Here is a 16255-nt window from a genome sequence, read left to right on the forward strand (position 1 = left end):
TCAGCGTGGCCTTGGCATCTGCATAGCACGATCGTGCCAGCTCACTTGGGGTTGGGATGATACGCGCGAGGCGCTCCAGGAAGTCGTTGCTGGTGCCTAGCACGCGGCTTGAGGCTGTGACGCTGAACTGGTGAAGGCAGAGGTTGTAAAATGTCGTGTCCGGCGATGTGCAGCCGATGATCACACACCACGCGGAGTCCTCCACCACGTATTTATAGGGTTATGGTATATATGAATAAACTTTGTGAATGTGTATACAAAGTTTATATGTATGTATGCACAGTATATACACTAGAAAAAGTGCTCGTGCGTTGCAACGGGAAGAAAATACGAGAAAATTGAGAAAAAGCTGAGAGATTTACATTTTGTAATTAATTAAAATACAAATTTCACCATCTTCCTTCTATTTCATCCCCGCTACAAATGAAATCGCAATTACACATATATCTCTCGAACGTGTTTTCATCGAGGCATTTTCATTGAATTTGATCTCTATTTTGATGAGCAGCGACAACAAAAATTTGAATGATGCACGATTCTTGTGGGGGACATGGGCATACGTATGTATCGTCCTAATCCAAATCGAGAACGGGATGAACTGTCACACCCTAGTGCCTAATGTTCGTTTCTAGGATTTATAAATTGTTTAATAAATTATTTCTAGAATTTATACTAAAGTTCAGTTAATGTACCAGTGAAGTAAATGTGGGGAATAAAATTTGCCAAATAAAATCAGGCTGGATTTAAATTTTGTTAAATTCTCCATGATTAATTACGCTATCTAAATTATTTTCGAAATTTTCATAGTTCAATTGATAATTTTAGTAATACAAACATCATTTCAGTATTTATTTAAATAAAAATCTAAATATAAACCCTCCTTTCTCTCTGAGCCATTTTAAGCCCGTTTCTTTCCTCAGCCTGCAACCGAGCCAGCCCACTTTCCTCCCTTCTCCTCCCCTCCGCCTCCGGCCCGCAATCACGCATCAGGCTCATCAAGCAACAGAAAGTCTAATAATCATCGCCTGCTCAATCTCATTTAGCTTGTTGTTTTTAGCCCCTGGTCCCTTCAGTCCTTTCTTGCAATTTTAGCCCCTGCAATTTTTGCAATTTTTTAGAGTTCAGCAGCAACAGCCGATTTGCGCTGCGACGCACTTCTCTAGTCACTTAGTCAGCCGACGGCAGGTGAGCTCCCATGAGGGCCATTTCGGCTTGCTAGATCACGTCCCTTTCAGCTGCCTGTTGCCGGGATGCACTACGCCAGCCATCGACGAGGGCAAGCTCATGGCGTGGGACCACTGGTCCAGCAGGTCGCAACAGTGAGGCCTTCAATGACGGCCATGGCGAGTGGCATCTCACCGTGCACGACAGCAACAAGGCAAGGGAATCGATTCAAATAGCAGCTAGTAATTTGTTGGTGCTTGCATTAGGGATAGAAGCAACACAAATTCATGGTTTGGATTGTTCTAATTTTGAGGCAGTTGCGTCAATTTTTGTTGTTTCAGTGAAGCCATGTTCCACCGCCCATTTGGTTGTAGGATGTAGCTTGGGGCTGGGACTGTGGAGTATGGAGCAGCCAAGCTGATATGTGATGATCAAATCAAATGAGTGCATCAGTAGCCACCACGCCGCCAATGCTGTGCGGATGGGTACGTCGGTGATGGGTTGTCGCCTGTCAGAGTCAGATAAGATGAGCGAGATTTGTCCAGGATGAAACAAATGATAAGATTAAGTGGTCCAAGGTGAAAAACTCAGCTAAAGCCTAGCCCAAGCTGCAACAAGGGTAAAAATACATGGTCAAAAAATGAAATTTACTCTTTTAAAGTTTTTATATGTGCATTAGATACATAATATATTATATATTTACAAGTTCAGTCTATCTAAAGCATGCTTGTTGAATTTATTGTTAGTTGTAACCAAGATAAGGTGCATTTAAATGATAATGGAATAGCTTGTTGAACATGCCCATAAAAGTGGGGTGCATCCAACAGATTATTTAGATAGGAGACATGCAGGAAATGGAAAGAAGAAAAAAATATGGGGGGAGGGGTTTATCTTATCATTATTTCTTAACTGATATAGAATACAGTAGTATGTTGTTTTTCAAATCAAACACCTTGTAACTACTGTTTGCAGAATGCAATGGCATTAGGACAGTTTCAGAATAAACGTACTTTATAGTCATTACAGAAGTTGTTGTGTACCTGTCTTGAGCAGAATAAGTTGGAACCTTCCTGTTGACATCATCAAATTCCATTAATCCAGGCCAATTCAAGGATTCACTCTCAAAATGAGGGGAACAAGCATTTAGTTTTGCTCGCCTACCTTGAAAGGGTTGACAGCATCTTAAGAAGATAACATAATGTGGAATTCACAACAATGGTATCCGAGTTGTCCTGCATCGCAAAGCACTGAAATTTTCATAATCATGTAATGGAACCATAATGAGTGATTCATTATTCTTGTTGTAAAATAAACTGAGGATAACTTTATCTGGACTTCCATTCAGAAAGCATATTGTACTATTTGTCTCTGGTAATACATGAGGAGGATCTTTGTATGATCACAGGAAGAAGTGCACTGCAATGACACAAACATACATGTACTAAAAGCAGCACACACTCCGGATGGCGATAGAGAAAAAAAGCTATGCCACGTGCTGCAACTATCTCATAATTTTCCTCAAGTAAGCTAGTAGCAAGCTGTCCTCCTTAAGGATCGTGGGTATCAAACTCTTCCTGAAAGTGACAGCAAAGTACATTATAAGCAAAGGGAGAGGACCTAAGATGCAAGCCTGACAGTTTTCATAAGGTGGCTATAGGAAACTATACGCATTAATTAGTCCAAGTAGAGTCCCACACTGTATTTTTCAATGGAGGATAGGGTTAAGCTGGTTATCTGAGCAGCGAAGTAACAAAAGTCAAGAGTAACAGTTAACCAAGACAACAATAATTGGAGGCAAGCACAAATTTAACCTATAAAAAATGTTTGCCTCAAATGACACAGACAACAGGCAGTGTCATCTTCTATGTACAATTGCAGCAATCTCACAAATTGACAGTTATAATCCACACTTCATCATTTCCAAACACCCGCAAGACATAATATGCTTGTGCTAACCTGAAAGCAAATACCGAATCCCTAAACTTACTATATCATAGGAAGCCAGACAGGCCGCTGCAAGGTTTGACGAAGGAAGTTAGCACGCAGCTGCACAAGACAACATCCTAAGCTGCTTAATGAAAAACACAGGTTTTCTCATCACATCTGCAAAAACAAGCATAGCGAGGAATTCACCAAACCCACTCCAATTCCGACATATGGCCCCAAACCTGAACAGATCTCAGGTTCCCGTGCCCAGTAATGGCAACCCACCCCCACCACAAAATCGGGTAACCACAAGGGTCACGACCTCTCAGAGCCACAATTTCCCAGAGATGGAACCAAACTAGTACCTCACTCGAGGAGCACGGGAACAAAATTGAACAAAAAAGTTGCCAAGATACGATGGGCGCGGGCTCGTGGGAACCTGTAGCTGCGGAAGCGCTCCTGCGAGAAGGAGCGGTCGCGGCGGCAGCTGATCTGCTGCCGCTGCAGCTTCCGCCTGTTGTTCACGGCCGCCTCCTGCCTCGGCCTCTTCCTCTCCCTTGCCTTGGAGAGCCCCCCTGAGATGGAATATTGAATCGATCGATCCATCCTCCCCCTCTCCCTCTCGCTCTGCTCGCCGCCGCCGGGCTCGACCCTCCCTCCGGCGAGCGGTGGCGGATCTGGCGGCCGTGAAAGGGTGAGAAATCGAACTGATTGCTGATTTTGCAATCATCTGATCTGAAAGAAATTTTAAGAATAAATTTCACTTTGGACCATGTTTATTGAACAAAATTTCACGTTGGGCTAGGGCTAGACTTATGTATTCGCTTAACACAAAATTTCACATTGGGCTAGGGCTAGACTTATATATTCGCTTAACACAAAATTTCACATTGGGCTAGGGCTAGACTTATGTATTCGTTTAACACCACGTATAATTACCGTTCTTTGCACTTTGGACCTGGTTTTATAGTTACCATCACACGAGTTGTTGTCTAGGTGCTTAGCATTTTAAAGAAACAATGATATGGAAATTTTTGCCATACACCTATCAGATTAATGGGACTTTATTACTACTACATATGAACATTCACAACCTTATACTAGAGATAAAATTAGAGAAATATTGAGTTTAAGAACTATTTTTTTTAGAAATGATATTACATGTTTTACAGTACCCAACTGTAGTGTTAGTACAAATTGTTGAATTCTAAGTTTTCTAAAAAAAAAGAAAGGCAAAATTTGCTACAGGGCATTGAAAAAACGTGTAATTAGCTTGTGGACACCGCAAGAACGAGAATTTGCTGTAGGGCATCATAAAAACGTGTAATTAGCTCCTGGACACTTGGAGTCTTATTTTATTATTTCTTGTGGATTTAGAGAGAGAAACACTGCTGAGAGTACGATTTTGCCCCTGCCCTCACACCAGCCAGAGCACCGCCACCACCACCTCCGCCATTGAGCCCCTCCCTTCCCCTTGCGCCAGCATGCTCCCAAAACATCCCTAACTCTATTTTAGCGATCAATTTTAGGACCCCTCCGCCGGAGAGTCGCCACCACCATTGCCGTTGTCCATCGTTCGAGGAGCTCGAGCAGGCGCGGCGACCGACGCAGCGAGCGTACTGGGGAGAGGGGGAGAAAGGAGGTCGCGCGCCCACTCTGCGCTGCCCGCTGCCACGCCCACGCCATCGCGAGCGGTCGATCCGGCCGTCTCTCTCCCCCTCTCCCGCCGGCGCCATCGCGAGCTGTCGCCAACCCCGCCGACATTGTCGCGCCCGCTCCGCCGTGACCTAGCGCCAACTCCGCTGCCGTTGTCGCACCCGCTCCACGCCGCCCGTTCCCGCGCCCGCGTCGCCCGCCTCTCCCGTCGTCGCGACCTAGCGCCAACTCCACCGCCCGTTGCCGCGCCCGCTCTGCGCCGCCCGTTGCCGCGCCCGCGTCGCTCGTCTCTCCCGTCGTCGTGACCTAGCACCAGCTCCGCCGCCGTTGTCGTGCCCGCTCTGCGCCGCTTGTTGCCGCGCCCGCGTCGCCCGCCTCTCCCGTCGTCGCGACCTAGCGTCAACCCCGTCGCTGCGCCGCGGGCGCACGCGAACCAAGCCGCCCCTACGGTCCTCAAATCCAAGGGTAAACTTGTCTTTATTTAGTATTTCTCTCTCCAAATTCACAGAAAATAATAAAATAAGGCCCCGAGTGTCCAGGAGCTAATTACACGTTTTTTGTGATGCTCTACAGCAAATTCTTGTTCTTGCGGTGTCCATGAGCTAATTACACATTTTTTCGATGCCCTGTAGCAAATTTTGCCAAAAAGAAATGAGATCTACAATCATTATACTATGTGTAATTTGTGAAACCCGGTCTAAAGTGCAAATGATGGTAACTATATATGGTGTTAAGTGAAAATATAAGTCTAACTCTAGTTCAATGTAAAAATTTGGTAAATAAAGGTTGACCAAAGTGAAATTTACTCAAATTTTAATAATAAAATGTGGACCTAAATGTAAAATGTATAGTAGATATTTTACATTTGGACACCAGGGGCGGCAGTCTGGTGGCTAGGTGGGGTTTCCGCGACACGCGTTTCAGTTCTGACGTCGAGATCGCGGAGAAGCATGGTGATCCACGACATGGCCCACCGTGAGTAGCTTCGATCGATCCCCATGGTCTTGCCACCTCTTCTGAATTTGGTTTGCTTTACATTTTTGTTCCTGTAATCCTCTTCAAATCTAGTATTCTCCAATCTGATATGGGATTAGTACATTCTAGAAATGCCGATTTGTAGAATTGCTGTTGATTCTTAGAGCAATGTTTGGTAGGATTTCAAATTATTATTCTACAAATACCGAACCGGTTCACTTTTCTAGAGGAATTGATGCGTACGATTCTGATGGCAAAATATGTAACGTCCAACAATAATTTAAAAAGAAAGAGAAGTCCTATCTAGATGGGTTGCTTACCATTTTCTATCTTTTTTTCTTCTCTTCAATTATTTGGGTTGTCAGTCACAAAATATTAGAATCTGAACTTGAAATTAGGATAGGAAGAATGAAAATAAAATTCAGTTGTGTATGATCCGGTAGATCTTCTAAAATCAAGTAAAAAATGTGATGTCAATCTTTTAGCAAAAGGACTCCACCTAATTTGGTAGCGCTCAGTCAAAACCAATTCTTAGAGAAAGTACATTTTATATGGTATTGAACTGTCTTAATCTGTCTCTGCTCAATATGCTAAGCACGTCATTTGATTTTCTCCTTCTAAAATACTTATACACATCATGTCGATATTACATTTACAGGCACAAAATGCTCTGCCATCCCGGAAGACAGTGTGTACGAGATATGTCTCCATACCTATGACCCGGCAGATTATGCTCGCATGGGAGCAGTGTGCAAGGAATGAAGCTCAACTCGTCCCCTATGGCCTCACCTGCCATTACTTGTTGCTCCCTGTGGTATTCAGCCGTCTACTCTGAGCGCTCGATGCGTAGTCACAAGGAAAACCATCACCCTTCCTGCAAGCTGGAGCTTTTCTCGTATGACCGCTGCATCGACGAGTGGCCATGTCCTCCTGATGATTCCAGTAGCTGGCGACATCGATCAATACTGCTTCATGTGGATTACTCACAGCTGATTGGATACTCACAGCAAACCCTCCCTCGGTTGTCAGAGTATGGCAAGATGCAGCATGGCAATACCAGTTTCAGAGTTTGTGAGGATGGGAGAGTTCTGGTTTGCAGGTTCTACAGTGAGGGCATTAGTAGTGCGTCACCTATTTTACGGAGCTAGGGCTGCCACATAGGACGAAGACACAAGAAGAATAATATTTATCACAAGTCTCACATTGCTATGTAGCCTCAAATAGGAGCCACACAAAAAAAAATCATTTCTCTCTCCCATATCCTCAGTCTGATCCCCACCCAGTCCGCCCGCGCGCTTCTCCATCTCCGCCCGCACGCCTCCCCTATTCTCCGGCCGCCGCGCCTCCCCTTCCTCCTCCTGCGCGGCCGGTGAGATTCCCCTTTGCGCGGCGCGGCGAACGATGGCGGCGGCGTGAAGCGGCTCGGCGGACGGTGACGATGGCACGGACGGCCTGAGCAGCAACGCCGACACCGGGCGGCCCATGCGGCGACGACGCCAGCGGCAGATCAGGAGCTCGACGGTGCTGGTCGGTGGGGCGGCTCGAGCGCCTCCCCTCCTCCTCCTCTTCTGGCCGCCGCAGATCGAGGCGGCGCGGCAGCTCGAGCGCCTCCCCTCCTCCTCTTCCGGCCGGATCCCCATCCATTCGGTGGCAGCAGCGTTGAATCGGCGGGAGCGAGCTCGGCGAGGGACGGAGTGCGTGGATCTGGCGGTGGGGGCCGATGAGCTCGGCGAAGGACGGTGGACGCGGGTCGGGTGGTGAGGGACGACGGACGCGGGTTGGGCGGCGAGGGACAGCGGAGCTCCTTTCTCCCCGTCGGCGGCTGGTGAGCTTCCCCTTTGCGCCCGACAGTCCTCCTTCCTCCTCTGGCCGACGAGATCGGCGGCGTGGAGCACAAGGATGACCGTTCTCTCTCCTCCCTCTCTCATCCTTGACGCGCCGTGGGTCCTACCTACGACCGAGGAACCCGTAGCCAAAGTTTGCTACGCGTTCCTAGGGAGGCCGCGCGGATAGACGACGTGGAACGGAATATTCGTATTTTTGTGCTGAGGCCAAATGCCACAGAGATGCACTGTGAATGACCTGAGGAGGATCGTCCGGGTCTCTATGCTGCTGCACAATAACCCCACATGGCTGCATACTCAGATTATTTGGCCTGACCTGGCCCTGTTTAGTTCCCAAAAACTTTTCACAAAAACATCACATCGAATCTTTGGACACATGTATAGAGCATTAAATATAGATAAAAAGAAAAACTAATTGCACAATTTGTATGTAAATGGCGAGACGAATCTTTTGAGCCTAATTAGTCCATGATTAGCCATAAGTGTTACAGTAACCTACATGTGCTAATGGCAGTTTAATTAGGCTCAAAAAGTTCGTCTCGTAGTTTTCAGGCGAGTTATGAAATTAGTTTTTCCATTCATGTCTAAAAACCTCTTCCGACATCCAGTTAAATGTCTGATGTAACACCTAAAATTTTTTATTTCACCAACTAAACAGGCCCAATATTCCGCGATGGAGGACGGATCTATTGTTTGCGGAGACGTCAGCAGCCGCTGTTTTGCAGTCGTCTCGCCGTACTTTAGTACCAGCAATTGGATAGGGCCACCGCCAGGCGCCAGTTGAGCCTGGGAAAGCGGTGGGACGTACGTTTCTTCTTGAATGGCGTGGAGATGTGTTATGTGCTCAGATTATAATTCATCCTTCGGCACAAGACGCCAGCCATTATCTGTATCGCTGCATAAGCTCCAGCAGAACTGCAGAAGGACGGAAGAGCTTCCTGGGTCCCCGAGACGGTAAATCCTGATCCTATCATGTTCTTGGGTGGAAACAGCAGTTTTCTGATTGAGACAGCGAAGGTTCCTGGTGCCAAGAGTTGCAGTTACGGTGGATACGCATACTTCTTGTTTGATGATTCAAGCAAGAAGGATGTTACATTGTTACACGTGTTTACCAGTGAGATTTGTGTCGTGATGAGTTAGCGGTTATCGATGAGCTACCCAGTGAGTACACTAGGGAGTCGGTGTGGTTTGTGCCACTTTTTTTTTAACGACTTGCACGAGATGTTGCAAAGTTCTATTGATAGAGTAGGAAAAAATTACAAGATTATAACCCTGGAGAGTCATAACTAGAAAAAAGGAAAAAAATATACCACCACCCACACACTGACAGCGCCAACATACAAGCATGGGAGAAGGCTAGCACCGGACTGGCCGCCGCTAAGCGTGACCGACCGCTGCTCGACCAACAAAGGAACACGCAGACGAGATCGCCCCACCTAGGGGATGCCGAAACGAAGTCTTCAAGAAGAGAAGCGACGGAAAACCGCAGGCGTCGTTCGTCGGGGCTCAAAGGAGCCAAGACTGGGCTTTCGCCCGGCAACCACCCTTGAGGGGTGAGACAGCACGACAACGCCCTTAGGAGGGGGAATGATATATCATTGTCGGTCCGGCCAAGGCCGGGCTGGGTTTTCACCCGCCGCTCACCACCTGCGAATCCACGGCTGATGCACCGATGCTCCACCACCACTCAACCTCTGCCGACATGTGGGACCCCTGCACCGGCGCCCCCGCCAGCCAGCCTACGTGCGCCGAAGTCCACGCCATACCCACCAGCAGCTCCACCTCGCACCGAGGTCGCCTCCTCCACTGCCGGCCACGCCTCTCGCGCCAAGCCGACTCCTCCACCGGTCGCGCCTCTCGTGCCAATCTGGCCTCTCTCCATCGGCCGCGCCTCTCGCGCCAAGCCGGCCTCCATCTCCACCGCCCGCGCCTCTCGCGCCGGGCCGGCCTCCGCTGTCATCGGCTGCGCCTCTCTGTGCCAAGCCGGTCTCCGACCCCTCCTCTAAACGCTGCCGCACCGGCTAGATGCTGCCACATTTTTCATAGACAGATGTTATGTAATTAGTCACAATCTATTGTAACTGGTTTTTGTTTTACTAATTTTGTTATTTAGGGTAAGATGATCGAATATTCGAAACATATCAATAAATCTGAGATCGTTAGCTTTAAGAATGACACCTTTAAGATATCTAGTATTCGGTAATTCTGATGTTTGTGGTGTTTGATATGAGTTTTTTTGGTTGATAATTCTGATATTATTGCAGCACACCCCTTTGTAGCCCCCTGCAAAAGTTTAAAATTTACAGACATTCAGGGGTTAAAGCGGGGTTGGAGAAAAGAATAGGTTCTTCCATCTAGCGATTATATTTCTGTGATTTGTGCGAAATCTGAAAGCCCAGAGGGAAGCATCTTCAAAGCATACCAGGGGTTAACACCACAAAATAATTTACAGACTCTCGAAATCAACAAAATAGCTACCACCATACTGCATGCAAAGGTTCAGATCGATAGTTTACAGATCCTCGAATTCAACAAAATAGCTACCACCGTCCTCAGGGTCCGGCGAACCAGTACACCTTACACACACAGTACGCATGCCTTACTATAGTCCATATAGGAGCATGCCTTACCATTGGTGTTCATAGCTCATAACTGCCTAACAGAGCCTCTCGTTATCACGTTCCTCAGGGTCAGGAACGATCCGAGGCCAGTTTCTGTGAGTTGGAGATCGCGACTATTACCGGTCACTGCTACCATAGAACCAAACGGGGAACAGAGGACCCCTGTACCTCCCGGGTTCGCATCCCCTGCCTTTGGGCACAACGGCAAACTTTGCCGTTACTCAAATCACAAGCGTCCATTCCATATTTACGGTCGGATTTTGCTGGCCCAACATACATCTCAAACGAAAGACATCGTCATGGTTGTGGCCCACTGTAGTTTCATTTTGTTGCATGACCATCACGAATAGACGAATAGGAAATACTAGCAATCTAGCACATGCAACTTCAAGATTTATTATCCACAATACAGATCATTAGGGATTCTTTTTCCCAGTGGACATGGAACAAATGAACAACATGAGTATGATATCAAAAGGAAACAACAAGCGTTTAATCAAACGATGTATTGCGATGGAGAATAAAAGCGGTTTCTTAATTGGGAAGGCATTACGTTAGGTTACGTTGGAGAAAAGCAATTTCTTAATTGGGAAGTCTAGCAAAATCCGACCGTAAACATGGAATGGATGTTTATGATTTGAGGAACGGCAAAGTTTGCCGTTGTGTCCAAAGACAGGGAATGCGAACCCGTACCTCCCTTACTTCTTGTTAGTGTCAGGATGCTGTTGTAGCGGTAAAGGTGTTTGGATAGCTCCCAGCTCCCAACGATAAATAAAAACAGATTTAATGATGCATTAAAAATAAATAAATTCCCATAAGAACTCATAGTGTTAAATCCGTATAACTTTGTAGTTATTGATGATGCACTAAAAATAGAAAATACGGTCTGCTACAGATTTACGAAAATCAACACAAGTACATACTCCCTCCGTAAAAAAAAAATAGACTTGGCTGGATTATTAACATCGTTATATTATCTTAATATATATATAATTATTAAAATTTAATATAATAAAGGAATGTGAAGTACATACAAACATAGAAAGTGCTAGAAGTATTTTTCTTCTAATTCTTCATTTTTTTTGCTATTTTAATAAAGTTAGTAAAAATTACTCACTACATCTACTTTTGATAGTTATATTTCATCTTGGCACATAGACTAAGGATAAGTAATTCTACTTATCATCTATTTAAACATGCTACTGGTCATTCCTCGTAAACAAGCGATTCATTAATATTTACATTTCTCGATGACCATGTAGCCAATCTTGTGTGGAAGAATGGAGAGTCACCCATCAAATTCGAGAAAGTCATTAAGATGATAGGTTGTTGGATTAAAATATGCCTATCAAAAATAAATTTTTCAGATTTAGAAATATGACTATCAAAAGTTGATGGAGGGAGTAATGTTCTAATAAATACGATGTGTGACATGTTGAATTGGAAATATGTTACTTTTATTAGGGTAGGAAACAGGTAACTTAACCATGTTGATATCCAATATTTCAAGAAAAATAATAAAAACAATTAGTAGCAAGTAGACATATTTTAATATCTTTTATGCTATAATTATAACTAGCTTGGTGGCCCGCGCAAATTGCGCGGCTACCGGCTAACATCCTTATGTTGTCTCTCAAATAATAGCATATATATTTATTTATTTTATCATGAAAATATCATAAAATAACAGCATAATTTAAATTTTATTCTAACTTAACTAGATTGTGTAATATTCATACTGTCTTATATAAATATGATAGTTATTAACTATTTTTAATACCGAATTTTAGTTATTTCTAAATTATATTTCTATATGGACTCTGGACTCCTCTTCCAACATTTTTTATTTTTCAATTATGAATTTATATTATTTATAAATTTTATTCTTATATTTCTTATTTTAAATTCAAAATTTCAGTTATTTCTAAATTATACTCTTATATGAACTCTATAATTCTCTTCCAATATTTCTTATTTTTCAATGCCGAATTTTCGTTATTTATAAATTGATTATTATTAATTTTGATTTTTTATTATTTCTAATTGTATTTCTATATGGACTCTAAACTCATCTTTCAATATTATTTATTTTTTAATATGGAATTTCAGTTACTTCTAAATTGTATTCCTATATGGACTCCAGACTATTGTTCCAATATTCATTTTTTTAGTTTCTAAGTTGAGTTATTTGTAAATTGTATTTTCTATATGGACTCTAAACTCTACCTTTTAATTTTATTATTTTTATTCAGAATTTTAATTAATTTTAAATTCCTATATGGACTCTATACTCTTCTTCCAATATTCCTTATTTTAATTCCTAACTAGCTGGGTGACCCGCACAATTACGCGGCTACCACCCATATAAAATTATTTTTTTTCTATATATAATTTTACTTAAAATTTGTTAAATAGTTATCTCGTTGTTTTAGGGTTTTTAAAGGCCGACTTTCAATTTGGGACACCAAGAAGTTTGTCGTGCAATAAAAACCACTGGATACTTTATTTAATAGCATGTTAGAAGCTAATAAAAATTAGAAGCCAAGATAATCCATCTGTTTTAGTATATGGTATTTTTTTTCTAAGTCAAAGTATTTCGATTTTGACCATGTTAATAGAAAAATGTAGTTTACATCACCACCATTGAGGGGGTGTTTAGATCCATGGGTGTAAAGTTTTGGCGTGTCACATCGGATATTATACAGGGTGTCGCATGGGGTGTTCGGGCACTAATAAAAAAACTAATTACAGAATCCGTCAGTAAACAGCAAGACAAATTTATTAAGCCTAATTAATCCGTTATTAGCAAATATTTACTGTAGCACCATATTGTCAAATCATGGAGCAATTAGGCTTAAAATATTCCTCTCATAAATTAGTCGTAATCTGTGCAATTAATTATTTTTTTAGCTTATATTTAATATTTTATGTAGGTGTTCAAACGTTCGATGTGACAGGGTAAAAAATTTTAGGGTGGGTTCTAAACAGGCCTGAATATATTTTGGGTGTTAAAACTATTGCTATATTTACATGTAAACTTGGTCAACCTATTAGTAGAAAGAAGAAACAAGTATATACATGGGGTATGAAATAACGGGTGCGCCAACTGGCACGGTAATTTTCTAGTATGCGTGCGTGTGTGTCCATTACCAGCAAAGCTTGTAATGATCGTGTACGCACTCATGGTCACCCCATACAGCATCATGAGAATCTACGCTGCGGTAACCATCAGGGTGGAAGTAACGTCGCATTGGTGCACCGGTATGTTTCCATGATGGATCGAGGTTTCTCCAATATTCTTCTGGTGCTGCCTGCACAGGCAAAGGAAACAGAAATTATGAACCTCGTGATTAATCATATAATTACAGAAAGTGTAGAATGGTTAAATATTTTTGGCATTACTCCTCTATACTGTACATTTCATTTGCAAAGCAGATTTTAGTTCTTACTGAAAACTAAAACAAATGTGTCGGCTTATTAAGCCCTTTTTGGGTAATGCCTAACAACATATCGTCAAATTACAAATTTTGAGCAGATAACTGCATGCTGCACATGGTGGAGAGTTGAATTTCAATTTATAACCATGATACATCACAAATTTTATGCAGTTACTGAGTGTAAGAGAGACGAACACAAGGATGGTTTTCAAACGTTTTGTATATTTGTTTTAGGTGATACTCAAGAAAAATCAACAGTGTCAAATGCCACCCTTGACCAGACAAATCAATAAATCAAAGTTTACGACCTTTAATTGCCACCATGAAGAGATATGCATCAACTCACCCTCGTTGCATTTGGAAGCTAAGACATCTGAATAAGCTAGTAGACCAGATGCTGACAGTTGTCATGAACTCATGATTCCCATGCATCCATCACGTGTGGTTGACTAAGGGCCTATTTATTTCGCAAAAAGAAAATTTTCGTGTGTCACATCGGATGTTTGACCGGATATCGGAAGGGGTTTCGGACACGAATGAAAAAACTAATTTTATAACTCGTCTGGAAACCGCGAGACAAATCTTTTGAGTCTAATTAATCCATCATTAGCACGTGTGGGTTACTGTAGCACTTATGGCTAATCATGAACTAATTAGGCTCAAAAGTTTCGTCTCGTGATTTTCCCCTAACTGACTAGGTCTCGTACTTTAAAATACTCTAGTAGAGTAGTCCATCTGTCCTTTAAAAAAAGCAACCCGTGACCCCTCGACCCCTCCTAGTACAACAAATCTGATAACCATTTGTCCAGATTCGTTGTAGGAGGGGTCACATCCTCTATTAGAGCCCTCTTTAGATCCCCTGGCAAAATTTTACACCCTGTCAAATCGAATGTTTGGACACATGCATGGAGTATTAAATATAGACGAAAAAATAATTAATTACACATATTACGTGTAAATTACGAGACGAATCTTTTAAGCCTAATTGCGCCATGATTTGACAATGTGGTGCTAAGTAAACATTTGCTAATGACGGATTAATTAGGCTTGATAAATTCATCTTGTGGTTTATACACAGATTTTATAATTTATTTTGTATTAGACTATATTTAATACTTTAAATGTATATCTTATATCTAATGTGACACGTTAAAAACATAGTCTAGGTTGCTCCTGTTGAATACAACTATAGTACATGGATGAGGCAGCAACGACAATCAATCATTTCATACGGGACAGGTGATAATAAGTGTGTAGCAGTAGAAACGTGGTAGAGAGCGGAAAGATCCTGATACACCCGCCGGCAACAGTAGATCACTGCATAGAGGATACGCTGACGAGATGTCGCGACTCAGATGTGGCGACTCGCGATCCGCAGTTCGCACCATAATTACTGTACCAAAGAGTACAGTAGTATGGGCCTATTTAGTACTAGGTGAAATAATTATTTTTTGTCATATTATATGTTTCATCGGATGTTGAAAGTAGTTTTAGAACACGAATGAAAAAACTAATTTCATAACTCGCTTGAAAACCACGAGATGAATATTTTGAGTCTAATTAAGCCGTCATTAGCACATGTAAGTTACTGTAGCATTTATAGCTAATCATAGATTAATTAGACTCAAAAGATTTGTCTCGCAATTTACATACAAACTGTACAATTAGTTTTTCTTTTTATCTATATTTAATGTTCTATATATGTTGCCAAAGATTCGATACGATGTTTTTAAGTAAATGTTTTGAGAGCATCTATATGGCTCTATATTTGTTTTCTTTTCTCCCTTAAAGGCATATTAATTGCGCCTTTTTATGTATGGCAGCGAGAGATACAGGCCGCATAGTACACACCAAAGCTTTTCCATCGCTTTTTGATTAACCTTCTGGACACGTTACCTTTTGTGCATTGAAGCGAGACCTATTGACTGGTGCTGATGTTTGGAAATTTTTCTCATTCAACTTTGAGTTCTGGTTTGACAGGAGTATGGCCGTGTTTAGTTTGGTGCCAAATTCTTTTTAACGTATACGAACAAATATTTAAAATATTAAACGTAGACTAATAACAAAATAAATTATAGATTTCGATTATGAACTGTGTCAGGGTTACGGGTTAGGTATACCCTTTACTCTTTGATGTACGTCACATATCGGTATGGCATACCCACGCGCATACATATACTTCCCGCGTACACTAAGAAAATCCTTCACGAAGTCTACGGAGGGGAAGAGTTTTACTCGGACAAGACTGGGTCATCAATATATCGTATAGGGTTTGTTATCTCCGAGTTCTACTTGGAAATCGTCTGACCTACGATATAAAAGGGACCACCGGGGAGGACCTGGAGCATCGAATCTCAGAGCCAACACAACCCTCACAGCCTACGAAGTCGGAGCCTGCAAGTAGCCAAATCGTCGGGATCTAGTCGAACCAACTCGACCACGATCTCGCCGGATCCGTCAAGTTCCATTGTTCCCTTTGTAACCTGTGTTTTCCACCATATAATCCCATATCAACTGGATTAGGGCTAGTACCAATCAAGGGGCCTGAACCAGTATAATCCTCGTCTTTTGTTTGTTTGATGTCGTATTACGTAGATCCTTGTACCAACATACCCCAATACCCTCTATATCT

General features: G+C 42.7%; 1 long non-coding RNA gene and 1 other non-coding gene across 5 annotated transcripts; one reads left to right on the forward strand and one right to left on the reverse strand.

Annotated features, from left to right (window-relative positions):
• Positions 1-1397: 1397 nt before the first annotated feature.
• Positions 1398-3839, reverse strand: LOC107279234 (uncharacterized). Of its 2 annotated transcripts, XR_001540855.3 has the most exons (5): positions 3530-3839; positions 2601-2738; positions 2326-2396; positions 2205-2234; positions 1398-1672 (listed from the first exon to the last, which is right to left on the reverse strand). It is a non-coding gene; the product is annotated as an uncharacterized protein (transcript). The 2 variants fall into 2 exon arrangements; XR_010737117.1 differs by lacking the exon at positions 2601-2738.
• LOC107279235 (uncharacterized) lies at positions 3497-8215 on the forward strand. 3 transcript variants are annotated; one of them, XR_001540857.3, is made up of 3 exons: positions 3497-3784; positions 5601-5721; positions 6380-8215. It is a non-coding gene; the product is annotated as an uncharacterized lncRNA (long non-coding RNA). The 3 variants fall into 3 exon arrangements; XR_010737118.1 differs by having other exon boundaries at positions 3531-3784; positions 4620-5721; XR_001540856.2 differs by having other exon boundaries at positions 3648-3784; positions 5623-5721.
• Positions 8216-16255: the final 8040 nt, after the last annotated feature.

The sequence above is a fragment of the Oryza sativa genome, chromosome 10 (genome assembly GCF_034140825.1).
Source record: "Oryza sativa Japonica Group chromosome 10, ASM3414082v1".
NCBI classification, from domain to species: Eukaryota; Viridiplantae; Streptophyta; class Magnoliopsida; order Poales; family Poaceae; genus Oryza; species Oryza sativa.